The 22187-nt window shown below is 39.3% G+C and overlaps 1 protein-coding gene across 6 annotated transcripts in view; it reads left to right on the top strand.

The window, feature by feature from the left end:
* Positions 1–22187, top strand: part of tbc1d5 (TBC1 domain family, member 5) — a 477565-nt gene that overhangs the window by 78124 nt on the left and 377254 nt on the right. The gene's annotated exons all lie outside the window — the stretch shown is intronic.

The following is a 22187-nucleotide window of genomic DNA, read 5'->3' as shown; positions in this document are numbered from 1 at the left end:
CTTTGTCTTCTGCCAGTCAGCCAATCTTCTGTCCATGTTACTATCTTTCCTGTAGTACCAAGCGCTCTTATCTTGTTTAATAGCTTCATGTACGGGACCTTGTCAGATGCCTTCTAAAAATCCAAATAAGCAACATCCACTGACTACCCTGCAGAATTCCGGTAGATTTGTCAGGCAAGATTTCCCCTTAAGTAAAACATGCTGTCTTCATTTATTTCATTATGTGTCCTGAAATCTCATCCTTAACATCTTGCCAGCTGTAATTTCCTTTTTTTTTTGCCTGCCTCCCTTCTTGAAGAGTGGAGTGACATTTGCAATTTTCGAGTCCTCCAGAATCTAGAGATGCTTGAACGATCACTACTAATGCCCTCACAATATCTTCAGCTATCTCTTTCGGAACTCTGGGGTGGTGGCATCTTGTCCAGGTGACTTATCCACCCTCAGACCTTTCAGTTTCCCCAAGTACCTTAGTAATGGTGATTATACTCACTTCTGCCCCTGCCACTCTCACATTTCTAGTATTCTGTGGAGACTGTATACAGTGAAGACTGAAATTCAGTTCATCTGCCATTTCTTGGTTTCCCATTACTATCTCTTCAGCTTCATTTTCCAGCAGTTCAATATCACCCATTGGGCAGGCTCAAGTGCTGAGGCTTCTCAAGCACTATCTTTTGGATCCCTCTACCTGCCTCATTCACAGTCACACCCTTTTGTCCCTGGCCACAGATTAAATTAAAAGTAGTTACCGGTAATCTACTTGGTGTGACTGCATCCTGAAATACAGTGTTCAGGTAACTCTCCCCTTACTGATATATCACAGTGTTTGAAGTTCAGATTCAAGGTCATCAACTTTGAGCCTGAGTTTCTTGAACAGCAAACGGTTGAAAGCAGCTACAACACATCACCTAATCTTGGCCAGTTATACATCAGCTAGAATAAGGTGCAAGATGGAAAAGGTGGGTAGAATGCATACTTAGCAAAGTTATCTGTCTTGTATGTTAAGGAAATTTCTGCAAGTGTGAAATATTAATAGTAGCAATAGTGTCTTCACTAAAGTGTGGCACCTATTACACAACTACAGACTTGCAAGAGAGTGAGGTCATTCATCGCTTGTCACACCAGACAGCCAGCCACTCTAGTGTTGTTTGGTTGATGTTGGGCAGGTCGGTGTCAGCTAAACCAGGTGAGAGTGGGCAGTTGCTCAGAACGTGTTCAATGTTCTTCACCCTTTCACCACACTCGCAGGATTCGCTGGTCTTTAAACCCCACTTCATTATATTGTCTCCCGTCCTACAAACTCCCGCTCTCGCTCTGTTGAGAGTGCACCACTTCCGTCTGTCAAGCAGTGCCCCGGCTGGCAACATTTCTGTGGGGTCTTGCACAGTATTGTTTGGTGGGGTTCTGGCATCTGTTTGTTGCCAGAGGTCAGTCCTGTACGTCTGGGGGGATGTTCCATGCGGTTGTTCCTCCACTGTAGCAAAGCTTTTCCTCGAGTTTAGGCGGTTGGAAACTGGCATATGATGATGTAATGGGTGCTGTGGATCCGAGTTCTGTTTACCTTTTTCAATTTTTGTTGTAGTGTGTCTTGGGATCTCTGGGGGAGCAATGCCTGCAAGTCTGTAAATGATGTTAGTGGGTGTGGGGTACAGTGTGCCTGTGATAATTCGGCAGGCTTCGTTCAGCAATGGGTCTATTTTCTTCACATGGGCTGATCTGCCCCACACGGGTGCACAGTATTCTGCAGGTGCATAGCAGAGTGCTAGGGCAGTTGATCTAAGTGTGTGAGCATTAGCTCCCCATTTCATGCCTGTTAATTTTTTCAAGAGAGAATTGCGAGAGCCAACTTTCCCTTGGAGGTTAATTTGCAGCAGTTGGGTTGGCCAGTTTGATAACATTTTACTTCTTCCAGATTGGATATGGAGATTTTTGCAGCACCGCACAATTTTCACGCTAGCATTTTCTGTTCAAAGGGAGTGTGGAATGTTAAGTTCTCTCCTGTCAACAGGCAGAGTTGAATTCGGCTTCAAAAGAATTGAGGCTTTTCCAGTGTGGTGTTAACTTGTATGAATGGTACTCATACTGGACCCCCTACAATTCACCTACTGACACAGCTGATCAACAGATGACGTAATAGCCACTGCTCTACATACCGTCTTTACACATCTGGAGAAGAAGGATGCTAAGGTGAGAATGCTGTTCTGGACTACAATTCATTGTTCAACACTATAATTCTATCCAGGCTCAACAAGAAGCTCAAAGACCTCGGCCTTGATCCTGCCTTGTGCAGCTGGATCCTGGACTTCCTGTCAGATGGCCGGGCAGGTGGTAAGAGTGGGCTCCCTCACCTCCACCCCATCAGGGCTGTGCACTAAGTCCCCTCCTTTACTCCCTGTGTACCCATGACTCTGTTGCCACCTACAGCTCTAATCTGCTGATTAAAGTTGCCAATGACACTACATAGATAGGCGTAATCTCTAACAATAATGAGGTGGCCTGCAAAGAAGAAGTCATCTCTCCGACACAGTGGTGTCAAGAAAACAACCTTTTCCTCAATGTCACAAAAACAAAGGAACTGGTTGTGGATTACAGGAGGAATGGAGATGGGCTAACCCCTATTGACATTAATGCATCTGTGGTTGAGAAGGTAAACAGCGTTAAGTTCCTCGGCATCCACATCACCGAGGACCTCACATGGTCTATACACACCAGCTGTGTGGTGAGAAAGGCACAGCAGTGCCTCTTTCACCTCAGACAGTTGAACAAGTTTGGTGTGGGCCCCCAAATCCTAAGAACTATCTACAGGGGTACAATTGAGAGCATCCTGACTGGCTACATCACTGCCTGGTATGGGAACTGTACCTTCCTTAATCTCAGGATTCTGCAGAGAGTGGTGCGGACAGCCCAGCACATCTGTAGTTGTGAACTTCCCATGATCCAGGACATTTACAGAGACAGGTGTGAAAAAAGGGTCTGAAGGATCATTGGGGACCCCAACTACAATCTATTCCACCTGCTACCATTTGGGAAACGGTACCACAGCATAAAAGCCAGGACCAACAGTCTCTGGGACACCTTCTTCCACTAGGCCATCAGACTGATTAACTCATGCTGATTTGAGTGTGTTTCTATGTTAACACTGACTGTTCTATTTATTATAAATTATTTTAAATTACTATGATTGCACATGGCACATTTAGACAGAGACATAACGTAAAGATTCTTACTCATGTATGTGAAGGATGTAAGAAATAAAGTCAATTTAATTCAATTTATAGCACATCACTGGGCAACTCTAAGGTGGACAGCAGCTGAGAGAGATTCCACTTTCTCATAGCTTGGCAAATCATGCAGGTTAGTCCATGGCAGTAGTTATGATTTCTTCATTTCTGCTCTGTCATATGCCTATAAAACATCACAACCAAATATAGGAAGAGACCAGGGACATCTAAGGGCAATATATTTATGATTCTAGCATGAATCGAGGGCACCAGGCATACAGCAAAGGACAACTTGTGAAACATTAACAGATCGCAACATTAACATGCTTAGACAGCATATCCACTCTGTGGCCCTCTGAGGGAACATGCAGTACTTGGCTGAGCACTTGTCAAAGCTAATTGTAGTCTGCTTTAAGCTTCATAACCTTGTCACTAAGTGAACGGCTATATGGTGAATAAGTGGTGACAGAGGAATGGTTGTCTATGAACAATTCATTCAATTGGGAAACTACCAAATGAGGCCTAAATTTGCTCTTTGCCAATTATGTCAATTATGTTTTGTATTTGACCCATATCCTTTGAAACTTTTCCTTTCTGTGTACGTTTTAAATGTCTCTTAAATGTTATAAATATTTCTGCATCTACAACTTGTGCTGATAGTTTGTTCCATATAATTACCATCAGCAGTCTGGGAAAATTTGTTCCTCAGATCTCCTTCAATTTTCTCCACTCTCACCTTAAACCTGCATGCTCTAGCTTTAGATTCCCCCACCCTTGGGAAAAGACTGACTACATGCCCTATTTATGCACCTCAAAAAAATATATAATATGAACAGAATCAGTGTTGTGATCACTGACGTGTCATTAAGTATATTGTTTGATGACAGTTGTACAGTGCAAGATATATAAGTTACTATTAGTAAACACTAAGTAAACTGCAGATGCTGTGGTCAAATCAACACGTACAAACAAGCTGGATGAACTCAGCAGGTCGGGCAGCATCTGCTGAAAGGAGCAGTCGATGTTTCAGGCCAAGACCCTTCGTCACTCCCTCCTTCTTTAGTCCTGACGAAGGGTCTCGGCCCGAAACGTTGACTGCTCCTTTCAACGGATGCTGCCCAACCTGCTGAGATCATCCAGCTTGTTTGTATGTGTTGATATAAATTACTATAATTTACAGATAAATAAAAGTGCGAAAGGGGAACAGCGAGGTCCTGTTCGTGGATCATTCCTACATTTAAGAGAGAATAAACCTGCTTATTCAATCTCTCCTTGTAAGTAAAGCCCATTTTCCAGGAGCATATAGGTAAATCTCTTCTGCTTTCTTTCAAATGCCATTACATCCTTCTTGTAATGAGGTGACCAGAAATGTCCACAGTACTCTAAGGATGGCCTGATAATATCTCACCCAGCTGTCAGATGTGATTGAAAAGCTTTTCAGCTTAAGTAAAAATATGCAATTGAATCCCAACCTTTTAGACCAGCTGAAGTTCTGGAGTAAAATCTTGACAGCAGTCCAAAGGACAACCTGTAGATAAATTTCATTTTATCATTAAGTAAATAAATAACACTTATTTAATTTAATTTAAAAGTTTGTTTATACATGGGAACATAAAGCATTCTGATAGCTTTCCCACCAGGAAGGCAGGAAGCCTGTGTCACAGACGCGACCTTGTGTCTGCTAAAAACAAACTGAAATTGTTATGTTGGAACCAGGAAATTTAATGTGATTTGATGAATTTTTGAAGGATTTTGATATATAGGGAAAATAATGTTTCGTTTGGCAGGGATAGTTGGTAAACAGAGAAAGATAATCATCCAAAAATGAGCTTCACTCTTGGTTGTAGTTATGATGCAACATTTTCTTGGCAATGTTATTCCTTTAAAGGTTGTCATAAAGTTGTAATTTCCAATGTCATAACAGAGACTTGAATGCATATTATACACTCTGGGACCACAATCTGATAAAGTTGTACAATCATAGATGCAGTATTTTAAATGAGATATCAAATAAGACTACATCTGAACTTAAGTAGATCGAAAATTCTTTTTACTATTTACATTTTCTTTTCACTAGCACTTATCCTTAAATTTAATTAGAAAACTTTTGTTTGCAGTTTCTGTTGTGCATTTGTTTTGTGATACAGGCCAGTAATGGAAGTATATTTCATAACAATGAATTTCTAGTCAGCTTGGATGTGACATGCAAGAGAAATTTCCACTGCCTATCATGGTTATGCCCTTGTGCTTCCCCAACTGTTTTTACTGTGCTCAGGATTTACTCATCTGTTTCATGATTCAGAGTAAAACAAAAAAAAATACACAAAATACTGGAAACCTGCTGCATGTCTACTGGAGTTTTTCAGTCCGAAAGTGAACCTTTATTCAGAATTGAAAAGATTAAGAGATGCGAAGTTCGAGAGCAGAATTGTTTTATTTAAGTTTGTAATATGTCCCTGCAGATACCTGTGCTTTCTTTTCAGTTTGTACAATTTTCTCTTTTCAACTTAAGTTTTCTGTAATTTGTTTCAAATTTCCGCCTTTCTGAGACACCACTTCTTGAAGATGTCGTGGTACTTTGTAGGCTAGTATCCAAGATGAAGCCAACTAAATTTATAACCCTCTGCAGCTTCTTTCAGTCCTGTGCAGTAGTCCTGTGCAGTAATGGTAGTTGTACCCAGTTAAAGATTTTATTGCAATATTTTATGGAAAATGATCATGAAATGCTGACAAGATATAAAGATACTAATTTAAGCCTTGACCTGGTTCCAATCATTTAGCAGATTAAAACTTCTGCCTAGAATTTAAGTTTTTGTCATGGGATGAATTTAAAAACATAGAAGTATAGAAAACCTACAGCAGAATACGGGCCCTTCGGCCCACAATGCTGTGCCAAACTTACTTTAGAAACTACCTAGGGTTACCCATAGCCCTCTATTTTTCTAAGCTCCATGTACCTATCCAGGAGTCTCTTAAAAGACCCATCGTATCCACCTCCACCACTGTCATTGGCAGCCTATTCCATGCACTCACCACTCTGCGTAAAAATACTTACCCCTGATATCTCCTCTGTACCTACTTCTAAGCACATTAAAGCTGTGCCCTCTTGTGTTAGCCATTTCAGCCCTGGGAAAAAAATCTCTTAATATCATGCGATCGATCAATGCCTCTCATCTTATACACCTCTATCAGGTCACTTCTCATCCTCCGCCACTCCAAGGAGAAAAGGCCAAGTTCACTCAACATATTCTCATAAGGCATGCTCTCCAGTCCAGGCAATATCCTTGTAAATCTCCTCTGCACCCTTTCTGTAGTTTCCACATCCTTCCTGTAGTGAGGTGACCAGAACTGAGCACAGTACTCCAAGTGGGGTTTGGCCAGGGTCCTATATAGCTGTAACATTACCTCTCAGGTCTTAAACTCAATCGCATGGTTGATGAAGACAACTGCTGCTTTTTATCCACAGGGTCAACCTGTGCAGTCAATTTGCAAATAAAGTGAATTAATGTCAGTTTATTTATGAGATTTTTTTATGAGATCTATTACGCTAGATATCTACTGTAAATTAGTGCTATCAGTAACCATCCATTTGAGATTTTGTACGAAAATATGAAATTGTGCTGAAAACATGAAGAGTATTGTGTACTGTCCTGGGAACACTCCTGTTTGCCTGTCACTTCTGCTGATGGTTATTGACTGAAGATGATGTGAAAATTTAACTTGGTCACATAGTGTATTCTCCACTCAATAAACTTCCTGAAATGTAGTTTGCTTATCCTGAGAATAAAGGATGGTACTATTTTAAAGTACTTTTTGTCTCCTTTGCAGGATGATCCAAATGTTTATAACCAGTAAAATAAGTGATGTCCGTTTGTGATGGCAAGTGGGGCAGCATTTTCAGATGTCTCATCCAGAATTTCTGTTAATATAACACCACATTACTACATTTCAATGGAAGTGGGACTAAAACCCAAAGCTTTCTGATTCAAAAGCCAGGATGTTAACCATTGAGCCACAGCTCATGCCGCTTATCTCTGAAGAACAAATTAATTTTTCCTAAATCAGTACAATGGGTCAATATCTGACTTGTTTCATCAATTAAACTACATGAATTGCAGAAGTTAAAACTTTTGTAGCCCAGTCATCTTTTTCTTAAATCTACTCATGAAAATTAAAAAAAAATCATTTGAAAGAGTTTTGACACTTTGAAACTGAGCAAGATCAAGCCACATTTTGAAACATACCAGAGATAGGCTGGATAAATTTGAAGTTAGTGAATGAATGGAAAATTTATGTTAGAAAGATAGTTAGGATATGACAAAAGATTTTATGCTTATAGCCATGGTTATATTGCATCTGACAGCATGTGACAACTCTTGAGTTCAACTGTATATGGACAATTATTTCCAATTGCTTATTTGCAGCTCAGCACAACGCAAAAAGGAGGCTTAAGAATGTTCAATGCTAATAAAGTAAAAACTATATATGAAAGGAGGAAGAGAGAAAACAGGGAATTATAGACCATTTAGCCTGACATCAGTGGTGGGGAAGGTGCTGGAGTCAATTATAAAAGATAAAATAGCAGCACATTTGGATAGCAGTAATAGGATCGGTCTGAGTCAGCATGGATTTACCAAGGGGAAATCATGCTTGACTAATCTTCTGGAATTTTTTGAGGATGTAACTATGAAAATGGACAAGGGAGAACCAGTGGATGTAGTGTACCTGGACTTTCAGAAAGCCTTTGATAAGGTCCCACATAGGAGATTAGTGGGCAAAATTAGAGCACATGGTATTGGGGGTAGGGTACTAACATGGATAGAAAATTGGTTGGCAGACAGGAAACAAAGGGTAGGGATTAATGGGTCCTTTGCAGAATGGCAGGCAGTGACTAGTGGGGTACCGCAAGGCTTGGTGCTGGGACCACAGCTATTTGGTATATATATATATATATATATTTGCAATATACATTAGTGATTTAGATGAAGAGAATAAAAGCAAATTTGCAGATGACACAAAGCTGGGTGGCAGTGTGAAATATGAGGAGGATGTTAGGAGAATACAGGGTGACTTGGACAGGTTGGGTGAGTGGGCAGATGCAGTTTAATGTGGATAAATGTGAGGTTATCCACTTTGGTGGCAAGAACAGGAAGGCAGCTTACTATCTGAATGGTGTCAAGTTAGGAAAAGTGTAAGTACAACGAGATCTAGGGGTTCTTGTACATTAGTCACTGAAAGTAAACATGCAGGTACGGCAGGCAGTGAAGAAAGCTAATGGCATGTTTGCCTTCAGAACAAGGGGAGTTGAGTATAGGAGCAAAGATGTCCTTCAGCAGTTGTACAGGGCCCTGGTGAGACCACACCTGGAGTATTGTGTTCAGTTTTGGTCTCCAAATTTGAGGAAGGACATTCTTGCTATTGAGTGAGTGCAGCGTAGGTTCATGAGGTTAACTCCCGGAATGGCGGGACTGTCATATGTTGAAAGATTGGAGCGACTGGGCTTGTATACACTGGCATTTTGTGGTGAACTACATATACCTGTCTGGACACGCCCCCCCTGCTGACTGCTCCTGTGGCTTCTCCCACGGACCCTGGTATAAAGGCGATTGGAGGCACAGCCCCGGCCTCAGTCTCCAGGATGTTGTGTGATGGTCACTTGCTGCTTGTTCTTTCTTCCAGCCAATAAAAGCCTATTTCTCGCCTCACGTCTCTGAGAGTTATTGATGGTGCATCACATTTAGAAGGATGAGATGGGATCTGATTGAAACATATAAGATTATTAAGGGATTGGACACGCTAAAGGCAGGAAACATGTTCCCGATGTTGGGGGAGTCCAGAACCAGAGGCCACAGTTTAAGAATAAGGGGTAGGTCATTTAGAACGGAGTTGAGGAAAAACTTTTTCACCCAGAGAGTTGTGGATCTATGGAATGCTCTGCCTCAGAAGGCAGTGGAGGCCAATTCTCTGGATGCTTTCAAGAGGGAGTTAGATAGAGCTCTTAAAGATAGTGGAGTCAATGAAATGGGGAGAAGGCAGGAATGGGGTACTGATTGTGGATGATGAGCCATGATCAGATTGAATGGCAGTGCAGGCTCGAAGGGCCGAATGGCCTACTCCTGCATCTATTGTCTATTGAAAGTTGCAAGAAAGATTGTAACTGGACACAAGACTGCAACTTGAAATAAGAAATATGGTTTCCACTTAAATCAAATATTTCTTTTCTTTTTGTCTGTGTGAAAGAAAGATCAGAAATGTGACTTCAAACAGTAGATAAATTCAGGTAGAGTAGAGAGTAAGGAAATTGGAACTTGTTTGGGAAAGAACTGTTAGATGCATGTATGTTGTCCTGAATAAGTTTTACTTGCTTATCACTAATACTCTGACGGGCTGCATTGGCTTCCTATACTGGAATTCATAAAATTCAGTGTTCTTTTTCAAAATTATGAACTCTGATTACTCTAGTCTCATTTTAGCTCATAAATCTTTCCATTTAATGTTCTGGCATTTTCTTCCTGTGCCAACTTCTTCTCATCCACGAAACTGTCAATAGTGCAGCCTTTAGATTACATGATTTATTTGGATTTTCCAACTCAAAAACCTTCCTACTGGCTGCTTCCCTTTCTCAGCTCCCTACCTTTATTAAATTTAAAGCTAGCCTTGTTAGATTATATGGGCATTTCTTATTCTTACTTCTTTTGATCTTTCAAAAGCCTCTGCAAAGCACTCTTTAGACATACTTTGCCATTTCTTCAGATGAGTTCCAGAAAGCTGCACTTTGGGCTTTTTCTATATTAGGTATGTCGCATCCGGAATTATTTCCAGGTAGCGAACAATTTCCTTCCGCACTGCTCTGACAGTATTGGGAAATCGCGTACTAGGCAAGTTACAGCAGTGGTTTGCAATTGCCTTCTGCCAGGTGAGTTTTTTTAAAGAGATCAGCAGCTCTTAACGGGAGCTGGCTGGATTCGAACTTTTGGACCTCTTGCCCCAGAGTCCAGCGCTGAAGCCACTACGCCACTGGTTGGTGTTTTCTATATTAAAGGTGCTTGTTTAATTGTGCAGAGCCAAGGACTTAAATGCAGCTGACTGTAAACAGGAAGGCTGTATTATGGTAGAAAGTTTAATTTTTCTATCAAGCAAACAGTCAGTTGGAGCAAATTGGCCACTGATTTGTTAGATATTATGTATCCTGATCAAAGTAGTAAATGAATAAAGAGGGGAATTATCAAGCAATTTATTAAGTTAAAGAAGGTATTTGCAGCACAAATATTACATTTGCAGGAAATATCTGTTCAGAGAATCCGCTCTTGAATACAAAAATATTTGAGAAGGGGTTTGATACCAATAAACATGAGATCATATACAATTTCAGCATCTTGGTTGGAAATGCATAATGCCAGACTCTAACAAAGGTTTGAATGTAACTGGCATATTGACAGGCAATTCCAATGGAATAAAGCTTAGTCTGCTGTGGGTAAAAAGATCACCAGTAAAATACCTATGCTTACAATCTCAGATGATGCACATTTTTCACAATGATAATTTGAGAATTACCAGATGTTTCACATGGCTAAAAAGGAATAGAGCTTCATTGTTTGGCATTTGGTAGGGATCACTTGGGATTATGGAAAATAGTTCAGAGAGTAGATAGCCTGATAATACGTGAAATTGAAGAGAACAAAATTTTCAGAATCATAGATTTGGAGTATGATGAAGAGCAGGATCTGAGATTTTCTTAGAATCCCAATGAGCACAAAGTTTATGGACCAGATGGACGTAAGACTTGATGCTAGCCATATTGCTAGAGAAAACATTAGTAACATAAACAAAAACTGAGTTCACAGGAAAATACAGTGGCATGCAAATGTTTGGGCACCCCGGTCAAAATTTCTGTTACTGTGAATATTTAGCGAGTAAAAGACGACCTGATTTCCAAAAGGCATAAGGTTAAAGATGACACATTACTTTCATATTTTAAGCAAGGTTACTTTTTTATTTCCATCTCCTACAGTTTCAAAACGACAAAAAAGGAAAAGGGCCCAAAGCAAATGTTTGGGCACCCTGCATGGTCAGTACTTAGTAACAGCCCCTTTGGCAAGTATCACAGCTTGTAAATGCTTTCTGTAGCCAGCTAAGTCTTTAAATTCTTGTTTGGGGTATTTTCGCCCATTCTTCCTTGCAAAAGGCTTCTAGTTCTGTGAGATTCTTGGCTCGTCTTGCATGCACTGCTCTTTTGAGTTCCATCCACAGATTTTCGATGATGTTTAGGTCGGGGGACTGTGATGACCATGGCAAAACCTTTGGCTTGCACCTCTTGAGGTAGACCATTGTGGATTTTGAGGTGTGTTTAGGATCATTATCCTGTTGTGGAAGCCATCCTCTTTTCATCTTCATCTTTTTTACAGATGGTGTGATGTTTGCTTCCAGAATTTGCTGGTATTTAATTAAATTTGTTCTTCCCTTTACCAGTGAAATGTTCCCCGTGCCACTGGCTGCAACACAAGCCCAAAGCATGATCGATCCACACCCGTGCTTAACAGGTGTGGAGGTGTTCTTTTCATGAAATTTTGCACCCTTTTTTTCTCCAAATGTACCTTTGCTCATTGTGGCCAAAAACTTCTATTTTAACTTTATCAGTCCATAGGACTTGTTTCCAAAATGCATCAGGCTTGTTTAGATGTTCCTTTGCAAACTTCTGATGCTTAATTTTGTGGTGAGGACTCAAGAAAGGTTTTCTTCTGATGACTCTCCCATAAAGGTCATATTTGTGCAGGTGTCACTGCACAGTAGAACAGTGCACCACCACTCCAGAGTCTGCTAAATCTTCCTGAAGGTCTTTTGCAGTTAAACAGGGGTTTTGATTTGCCTTTCAAACAATCCTACGAACAATTCTCTTGGAAAGTTTTCTTGGTCTTCCAGACCTCAACTTGACCTCCACCGTTCCTGTTAACTGCCATGTCTTAATTACATTACAAACTGAGGAAACAGCTACCTGAAAATGCTTTGCTATCTTTTTATAGCCTTCTCCTGCTTTGTGGGCATCATTTATTTTAATTTTCAGAGTGTTAGGCAGCTGCTTAGAGGAGCCCATGGCTGCTGATTGTTGGGACATGGTTTGAGGAGTCAGGGTATTTATAAAGCTTTGAAATTTGCATCACCTGGCCTTTCCTAACGATGATTGTGAACAAACCATAGCCCTAACAACCTAATTAAGGTCTGAGAGCTTGGTAGATGTTATCTGAGAGCTCAAATCTCTTGGGGTGCCTAATATTCTGCATGGTGTTCCTTTCTTTTTTTTCACTTTAAAATTGTACAAAACAAAAATAATACATTAATCTTGCTTAAAATGTTGAAAAGAATGTTTCATCTTTAACTTTATGACTTTTGGAGATCAGTTCATCTTCTACTCACTTAACTAATCACAGTTACAGAAATTTTGACCAGGGGTGCCTGAACTTTTGCATGCCACTGTACTTATTCATGGTAAACAAAGGGTTATGACTACCATTTTTATTGTAGAAAGCTATAACCAAACCACAAGTCTCAGACTTTGGTCCTTTGCTTCTTGTAATGTGTTTAATTATTTTGATAAATATAGAAGGAATGCTAAAGAAGCTTTCAGATGTTTCAAAACTTGGCTGCAGAGCCAACAACGAGGAGGAAAGCTTTAGATTCAAGGAAAATATAATTGAACATAGAATGTAGAAATTTGCAGCACATTACAGGCCATTCCGCCCACAATGTTGTACCGACCATATAACCTATTCTAGAGACCTACTCTGGAAATTGGTCTGGTCATTTAAAACAATATAACACAGGAGCAGGTTTAGTCTATTTGGCCCTTTGAGTCTCCTTCTCCATTTGATCATGGCTGATTAATTTTCCCTCTCAATCCCATTCTCCTGCCTTTTCCTCATAACCTTTTATGCCTTTACTAATCTAGAATCCTTCAGCCTGCACTTTAAATGTAACTAGTAACTTGGCTCCACAGCTGTCCGTGGCAATGAATTCCTCAGATTCACCACACTCTGGCTAAAGAAAGGGAGATAACAGAGTCTATATTAAATTGGGAGCAAGCGCTTCTAGTCAGTGCTGTCCTCCAGAGTTCACTTGGGGGAAGACAAGCTGGATTGCTTGCATGCATTCGTCTGCAGACTGCTGAGGGCTTGTTCTTGAAGACAACGTTCATGCTCCATCAACCTATGGGGCATGTCACTTAGGGACTTGTGCTCTATGATTTTTTTTGTGTGACTGCATGTTTACCACTATCAAATATGCTTTAGGTGCTTGTGCTATGTATGACTGTTGGTATTAGGTTTGCACCTTGGCCTCAGAGAGTGCTGTTTTACTACGCTGTGTTCATGGGTATTAATGTATGGTTGAATGATAATTACATTTGAAAATGAAACTCCTCTTTCTCTCTGTCCTCTTATCCTGAGCCTGTGCTGTCTGGTGCTAGACTTCCACTATTGAAAGCATCCTCGCTGTGTTCACTTTATCTAAGCCTTTTAGTATTCAGTAGGTTTCAATGAGATCCCCTCTCCATACTTCAAAATTCCAGCAAGTACAAGACCCAGAGCCATCAAACAATCCTTATATGTTAACCCTTTCATTCCCTGGCTCATACCCATAAATCTCTTCTCCAATGGCAACACATCCTTTCCTAGATGGGGGGCCTAAAACTGCTCACAATACTCCATTTGTGGTCTGAACAATGACTTATGAAGTCTCAGCATAATATCCTTGCTTTTATAATTTAGCCCTCTTGAAAAGAATGCTAAAATTGCATTTGCTTTTCTTTCTACTCCCACAACCTAAAGGATTCCTGCACAAGGACTCCCAAGTCTCTTTGCACCTCCAATTTCTGAATTTGCTCTCTGTTTGCAAAGTAGTTTACGCCTTTATTCTTTCTTCCAACGTGCATGTCTATATACTTCCCTTCCCTGTATTCCATCTGCCACTTGTGTCCATTCTCCTAATCTCTCCAAGCCCTTCTGCAGACTCCCTGCTTCCTCAATGCTGCCTGCCCCTCCACCTATCTTTGTATCATTCACAAACTTGCCATAAAGCCATGAATACCATCATCCAGGTCATTAACATATGACGTGAAAAGTAGTAGAACCAGCACTGAATTTAGACAGAACTCATAACTAGAATGGATTTATTGGGGGAGGGCGTCGTAAGGGAATATTCAATTAGTGGGAGGATGAAGGACTAAAGTAGCATTGAAATATATGCCCAAAGATCCATAAGGTTGTCACAACAGATCAATAATGGATTAAAAATTAAAAAGGTGCTTGCCTTTATTAGCTGATGTATAGACTAGAGTAGTTATGTACTAGTTTGATCATATGTTCAATATAGTAATATAATTCTGGTAATCTTATAACAGGAAAGTTGTGATAAGCCAGAGAGAATATTGTACAGGTGTAAAAGGATATGGCCAGAACTGCTTACTTTGGAATGAAAGTATCTGAGAAGGTTTAATTGAGATCAAAAACCAGAAGTCTCTGGCTTAAAATATGAATTAGAGGGTTGATGATTTACAGTGTTTTCACGCAAAAAGTAATAGAGTTCTGCAGTGTTCCCTCACGGACACAATGAGCTGAAAATACTGTATTTTAAATTTTCTTATTTCTTTGATTTAGAGAAATCCGTGTCATTTGGCTTTCTTCCAAATGATTAGAACTTTTTAAAAATTATAACTCAGATTTCACATTGCATGTCCAGCTTTCTTAAGGTACAACTGATGTAGAGCAACAAATAGCTTGTCAACTTGGTTTAAATGCTGATACAGAAAAAACATATTTTCATTGCTAGGAGTGAACGCTGCCTGCGTTCAAAAGTTTTTAAATTTGAATGCACATGGAACCTATAGCTAATGGAAAAAATCATAATAAATCAATGTGCTGTAAGTACTCAGCAAGTAATGCAGCATTTGTGGATCTTTCAGATCTGGCGTGCTTAATCAGAACTGGGAAAGAAAGAAAAGGAGCTGGGAAAGGAGCAGAATAAAAGTTCAGACCTACTTAATTGACTTTTTTGACTGGGTGGAGGGAGTGGACTGACAAAATATCATTGTTGCTTTGCTTTCTTTTTTTCATTTATTTACTGTGTGTAAATAAACTACATAAACTTCAGTCATTAAAATTGTGCATTAATAATGCATTTTGCCATCTGGGAAGATTTAAACTGCATTAGATTGGATTGACAGTTCATAAATAATGCAGTTAGTACCACCTTCAGTTCATTGACTTATTCCAGTTTGTAAAATTTCTCTTTTAACTATTTTATCAGTCTGTTAACTTAAGGGCAAAACATGTCATGAAATACCTCACCTCACCTTCCTGCTGCCTTAACAGGGTTAAAGTTCCTCTTGTCCTAAACTACCATTCCATGAGTCTCCACAGTTTCTGCTATCTCCAAAGCGATTCTACTACCAAAGATATCTTTATCTTCCACTCTCTGTTTTCCACAAGGATCACTCCCTCCATGGTTCCCTTGCCTTTTTGTCCTCCACACTGATCTCCTTCCTGGCACTTATCCCCACAAGTTGCCAAAGTGCTTCACCTGCCCATTCACCTCCCTCCGCACTTCCATTCAGAGCCTCAAACATTCCTTCCAGATGCGGCAACAATTCATCTGTGTATCTGCTGGGATCGTCTCTTGTATCTGGTGCTCCTGATGCAGTCTCCTCTTATGTTGGTGAGACCTGCCGTAAATTGGTGGACCACTTTGTCGGGTACCTTCACTCCATCACCAAAAGCAGAATTTTCTGGTGGCTAACCATTTTAATTCCTATTCCTATTCCCATTCCACCAACTCAGTTCATGGCCTCCTCTTGTACCATGATGTGACCACTCTCAAAGTGGAGGAGGAATAGTCATATTCCATCTGGGTAGCCTCCAAACCAAATTAACTTCATTTGACAATTCGGACTGAAAGATAAATACATGTACGTGTCTTTGTTTTTGATTTTTGCATGTCTGACACCATTCTTGTTACCCATTGATAATGGGATTGCTGAACTACATTGCAGTCTATTTTAAAATTATCATTAGTGTTTCCAATTTCTTCTGTCTTTGTTCTCCAAACCTCCATCTTTGTAAAGTCCGACAGTTCTTCAAGGTACCTTCAATTCCCACTTCCTGGATTTAGCCTTTGCCCATGAGATTCTCAATTGTTACTTCACATGAACATCGGTATCTCCTTCTGGTAATTTTTTCTCCCTTCCCCTTTCCTCCTTCCCTCTTCTTCTATTCATCACTTTGGCCTCTTAACTCTTCTTGCCTACCTATCATATCCCCCTGATGCCCTTCCTTTTCCTCTTCTCCTATCAGATTCCTTCTTCTCCAGCCCTTTACCTTGCCACGCACCTGGCTTCACCTATCATCTTCTAGCTATTTTCCTTTCCCTCCCCTACCTTTTTATTCTGGTGTATTCCCTCTTACCAGTCGTGAAAAGAGTCGCAGCCTGAAACATTGATTGTTTATTCATTTGCATAGATGTTGTCTGGCCTGTTGAGTTCCTCCAGCATTTTGTGTGTGTTGCTATGGATTTCCAGCATCTGCAGAATTTCTTGTGTTGGTGAAATTTTTGTTGCTTTGGGCAGATTGATAGATGTATAAATTACCAATATAGGTGCTTTGTTGAGTGATTTCATTTTCCAATGCATGGCCAAGCATTGGTCGACATCTTATAATAATAAAGTTAGTTGAGAAAAAGCCTTAAAAGTATATTTTAAAAAAAAGATTTAAGTCACAGGTTCACCTTTAACTGAAGGAAAATTAAGGAAGTATGTTAAATTGTGATAGATTGGCCTGTTTATATAATTCCAAAAATAACTTATAACTACATTTACATTATAACTATATTTTCATTTGTTCTTGAGACATTTTGTTTATTGAATTGCCTTGCACCGTTATCTTTTTGACATTTAGTCTTGCTGGCTTGCAAAGCTATCATAGATTTTTCTCATTTGGAATTTCTTCCTCATTCACACAGTCATTGGGTCATATGGTTCACTCCAAGTCCATGCCAACCATGAGGCACCCATTTGCATTAATTCTACTAAAAAATGCTTTCCCATCCAATGCTACCACTCACCTACACACTGGGGCAATTTACAGCAGCTGTTAATCTTCTAACCTGGACATCTTTGGGATGTGGGTAGAAGTTGGAACACGCAGGCAGCATTGGAGGTCAGGATTGAAACCACATCTGTGAAGCTGTGAGGCAACAGCACATCTAATTATGCCAATGTGCCTTTCTTTCTTGCATCTATGTTTGAAGAATGTACCATCACTAAATGTTTCCATTGTTGCTAAAAACTTAAAGGTTACTCACTCCACAGATGCTCAATATTGAAAATTTTATCTTTATTTTAGGTTTATTACACTTGCATTAGTTTACTTTTATTAATGTGGACCTCTGGTTTTTAGTTAATTTTAATTTCCTTTGTTTTCCCATAATTCAGTAATGTTTTTATTTTATTGATAGCTTTATGCTGAACTTATTAGGGAATTTATGTAATTTGTAGACATTTCTTGTTCAATATTGTTTTTTCATATTTTAAAATCACTTTTATTCCTCAATATTTACTTTTCTATAGTTAACAACAGATTTTCTTTGTTTTGAAGTTTCTGGAAATATGTGATGTGCTCAAGCTTTTTGTGCACAATAATGGAAAGCAAATTTAAAGCCAAATTTCAGATGTAAATTCTTTAGACAAACTCTACTCAGTGCATTTTGATGAAAGATGATGTGCCAAAATAGTAATTCTATTTCTTTTCCTACAGATAATGCCTTACCAGCTGAGTATTTCTGTCATTTTCCGTTTTATTTTGTCTTTCCATTTCCATTTTTATTTTGTGACTTCAGCATCAATCTCAAACAACAAGGAATTGACTAACAGATAATATTTTAGATTTTGCCAAGTCCTTCCAATAGTACGATCATAAAGCAAATTGCAAAATACCAATCATGCAATATTTGCCATGTCATGTATCTGAGTCCAAGAGCTGTGGGCTCAAAATGCCTGAACACAATAATCAAGAGTGAGATTTCAGTGCAGTACTAAGGGAATGTTGCTGTTTCTGAGGAGTAATTTTTTTGAGGGATCTTAGCCCTGTCTGTGATCTCATTGGATGTAAAAGATCTCACTGCACCATTCTGAAGAAGTATTTTTCATAGTGTCCAAGGAAATAAATGTCACGTAGATTATTTGGTCATTATAATTTACTGTTTATGGAAGCTCACTGTAAGCAATTTCATGTTTCCCATATTACAACAGTGATACTTCCAAAGAACATCATTAGCTGTTAATTGCTTTGGCATTGCTCAGTTGTGAAAGGTACAATGAAAAGTTATTTTTCTTCATGAAAGATTACTTGTCCACTTCTTATCAGAAATTCATTTGGCAATTCAGAGTGAGACATGAATACATGTACACATCTTTTTTTTTTGATTTTTGCATGTCTGACCCCATTTTAGTTGCCCATTGATAGTGGAATTGCTGAACTACATTGCACTCTATTTTAACATAATCATCAGTATTTCCAAGTTCCTCTGTCTTGTTTTCCAAACCCCCATCTTTGTAAAGTCTGACAGTTCAGTAAGGTAACTTCAATTCCTAATTCCTGGATTTAGCCATTGCCCATGTTAAATTGTTACTTCACGTTTTTCTAACCATATATGTCTCTTCTAAAATATTTAGTAATGCCAGCCATTTAGCTAAGTCATTTTGGTCATTTACCCTAAATTTTTCTTGTATGGGTTGGTGTCAATTTTTATTTGAGTATTCTCGTAAAAAGCCCCTCAGGATGCCTTTGCCATGTTAAAGATGCTGTATTTTCTTGCATTAGTTTCTACTCAATAGGTTAGTCATAAGTCTAATTGGTTATCTACTTGAATAAATTAGTATCTTGGAAATGCCACCACTGAACCAGTGGACATAATTGTCAGTCTGGATCAGTGACAAATAGTGAACTAACACATGAAAATACTAAACATAATTGATCTCACCTTCACTAAACTATTTGCTACAATTCTCTTGGCCCACCACGGTCAAAAATGCTCATTGCACAATCTTATGGAGACAAAATCCCAACTTCAGATTAAGTACATCCTCTGCCATGTTGCTTATTGCTGCAGTTGTGCTAAATGGGATAGACACAAAATAAATCTGACAATGCAGAATGTGTGTTCATGAGGCACTATAATACATGACAGTATTACACCACAATCGGTAACATCATAGCTTAGAATTTCTCTCTCATCCATTATTATCAAACCAAGATATCATCTCTGGTTCAGAGTGCAGGCAGATATGCCAGGAGTAGCACCAAGCATACTGAAACATGAGGTCTCAACCAAGGGACACTGTAACTTGGAACTGCATGTGTGCTAAAAATCAAAATTAGCATGCAATATACTGTATACAGGTAAATGATTCCACAACTAGCAGTTCAGATTAAGTCTCATGGCAAATAATTAAACACCTAACAGGCGAAAACACCAAGAAAATACCCGTCTAAATGATGACAGAATCCCAGTGGGTGCATTTTATAGAAAAGGCTGAAACATTTGCATCCTCTAGCCAGAAGTCCTGACTGAATGCTCCATCACAGATGTTGTAGAAGACAATCATAATCAATTTTTATTTATGCCATGCAGTAAATATCAAGGTATGATTAAAACCATTGGATACAATTAAGACAATGAGGCTATTTTGACTGTAGTACTATTTTCACAACAGCAATCTCTAAAGCAGAATTAAATCACCTGTTCTTAACAGTCAGTTCATCAACATCCTGATGAGGATTGAGGTGAATGGTGTAGTCACCTTCAACCAAGACTTAATTAGATCAGATACATAAATACTGTTCCAAAATAGAAATAGGATATTCTATGGGAATTAAGTCACTAGTTGACACCCCAAAGGGTGTTCACCATCTATAAAGAATAGGATGTGAGCATGATTGAATAATTTCCTTTACTTACATTTACTTAATTGGTGTACTGTTCCAAGAACACTCTAGTAGCTTGATAACAACCAGGATAAAGCAGGCTAACTGACTTGGCAATTTATCAACCATTATAAGCATTCATTCTCTGTTCAACCATTTCATTATAACTGCAATTTGTGCCATCTATAAAATCCACTGCAATTACTGGGCTACTCTAACAGCACCCCGCCTAAAAGAGCACAGACAGTATAGGTATGAGGACACCATCACTTGTTTAATGATGCTGAATCAAGCTGACATAGACCCTTTCATGTTAGGACGCATTGTATATCTAAATGTTATTCTGGTAAACCTTGTTACGAACCCCGTAACTGGGTCACTTACCAGCAAAGATAGAGAGGTCCGTTGAAGTCTGATGGTACTATTCTTAAAAGTCTTTATTTATAAAGGGGCACAAAAGTAAGGTTAAGACAAACATTCAGATAATATATGTTGTCAATACTCAATCTAAAGCGTGGGTATAGTAATAATCATCAATAAGAAATGGCTCTATCGTTTTGTCTAGGGGTAAAAATATTGTCCGATGGAAATATAAAAGTCTCTCAAGTTCATGCAGGCTTTAGCCTTTGGGGACTGCTGGGTTTTCACTGGTTGGAGAGAGAGAGATTTTTGGTGAGAAAAGAAACTTGCCCAGTCTTTTAGGACGCAAACCGTTGAATCGGGAACGTGGGTTCCCCGTTGTTAGTTCGAAGTCCTTTTTCGGTGTTATCAGCCACCCGTTCCCCAGGCCAGGGGAAACGGACCACATGTGGCTTCCGAATAGCTTCCCGTTATCACGGGAGCGATGAGCGATGGTGTCTCCTTCTGGTGTGTCGCTAGGGGACTGCCCCCTGCAGCCCCTCTTTTATCTTGACTTGCAGGGTGGTAGATGTCAATCAGGGTGGGGTGATGCAATCCCCAGCCCACATTGCCCGAGGGTGTACACGTAGCCCTGAGAGCTGGCACGTAGTATAGGATCGCAATCCACAAAGGTGTCTCCAAGAAACAATGGCCAAATCCGTTGCTTTGTCCTGCTGAGGATTCTCTCTCATTTCCTGGGTCCAAGACCCGAATTAATAGCGATCTTGCAATTCTCAAGAAGGAGGGGGCTGGGATCATAACAACCTTCACCAGAAGGCGGCTCCATTGTCTTCTTAAAAAAAGAGATTGGCAATAAGTGCTGCCCCTTCCATTGATGTTCACTCCCCCCAAATAATGAATGAATTAAAATGACAAGTAGACTTTAGTAAAAAAGGACAAGTAGATATTTTGAGATGGTCAGACAAGAATTAAAGTTGATTTACATGTGCATTTATTTGATATGAGGCATATAATTTGCAAGGGTTCTAATATGAAAGTTTTCTCATGTCATAGACATGCAAAATGTAGTACTTTAAATTTTGTAGGTAGGTTATGAACAGATCCATTGATTCTTTCTTCCTGGCATGTGAATAATCGATTCAAGGATGTGCCATGGTTTCATAATAGTACTGAAAATAATAATTTTAGATGTTGGAACTAGAAAAAAAATGTTAAGCTGGAAAAACTGGAAAGGCCATGCAGCATTTGTGGAAAAAAAGCACAGTCTTTGATTTGGGTCTGAACTGGAAAAGAAAGAAAAGAAGTTTGCATAACATGTTGAGGAGGAATGGCTCGGTAACAGAAGGGGATATTTCAGATGGGGGTGAAGGCAGGGTTGCTGTATTTTGTAATTTGATTGTTTAAATTTTTTTTCTCTGCTATGTTGAAGAGTTTTTTGTGCTTTACATCTATAAATTTTATATTTGACACAGCAGATATGTTACACGAATAATGATTTTGAATATTTTAAATTGAAATTTATTTGAGTTTTCGTAGAAACTTTTACTTTTTTCATATTAGCAGAACAAACTGGATTTACTTTGCAGTCAGGCATTCTTGTTAGAAACAATTATTTCTTCAGATTGACCTTTCGTCAGTCCTT

Source organism: Hemitrygon akajei, chromosome 8 (assembly GCF_048418815.1).
Source record: "Hemitrygon akajei chromosome 8, sHemAka1.3, whole genome shotgun sequence".
NCBI lineage: Eukaryota > Metazoa > Chordata > Chondrichthyes > Myliobatiformes > Dasyatidae > Hemitrygon > Hemitrygon akajei.
This window is presented reverse-complemented; position numbering and strand designations above follow the sequence as displayed.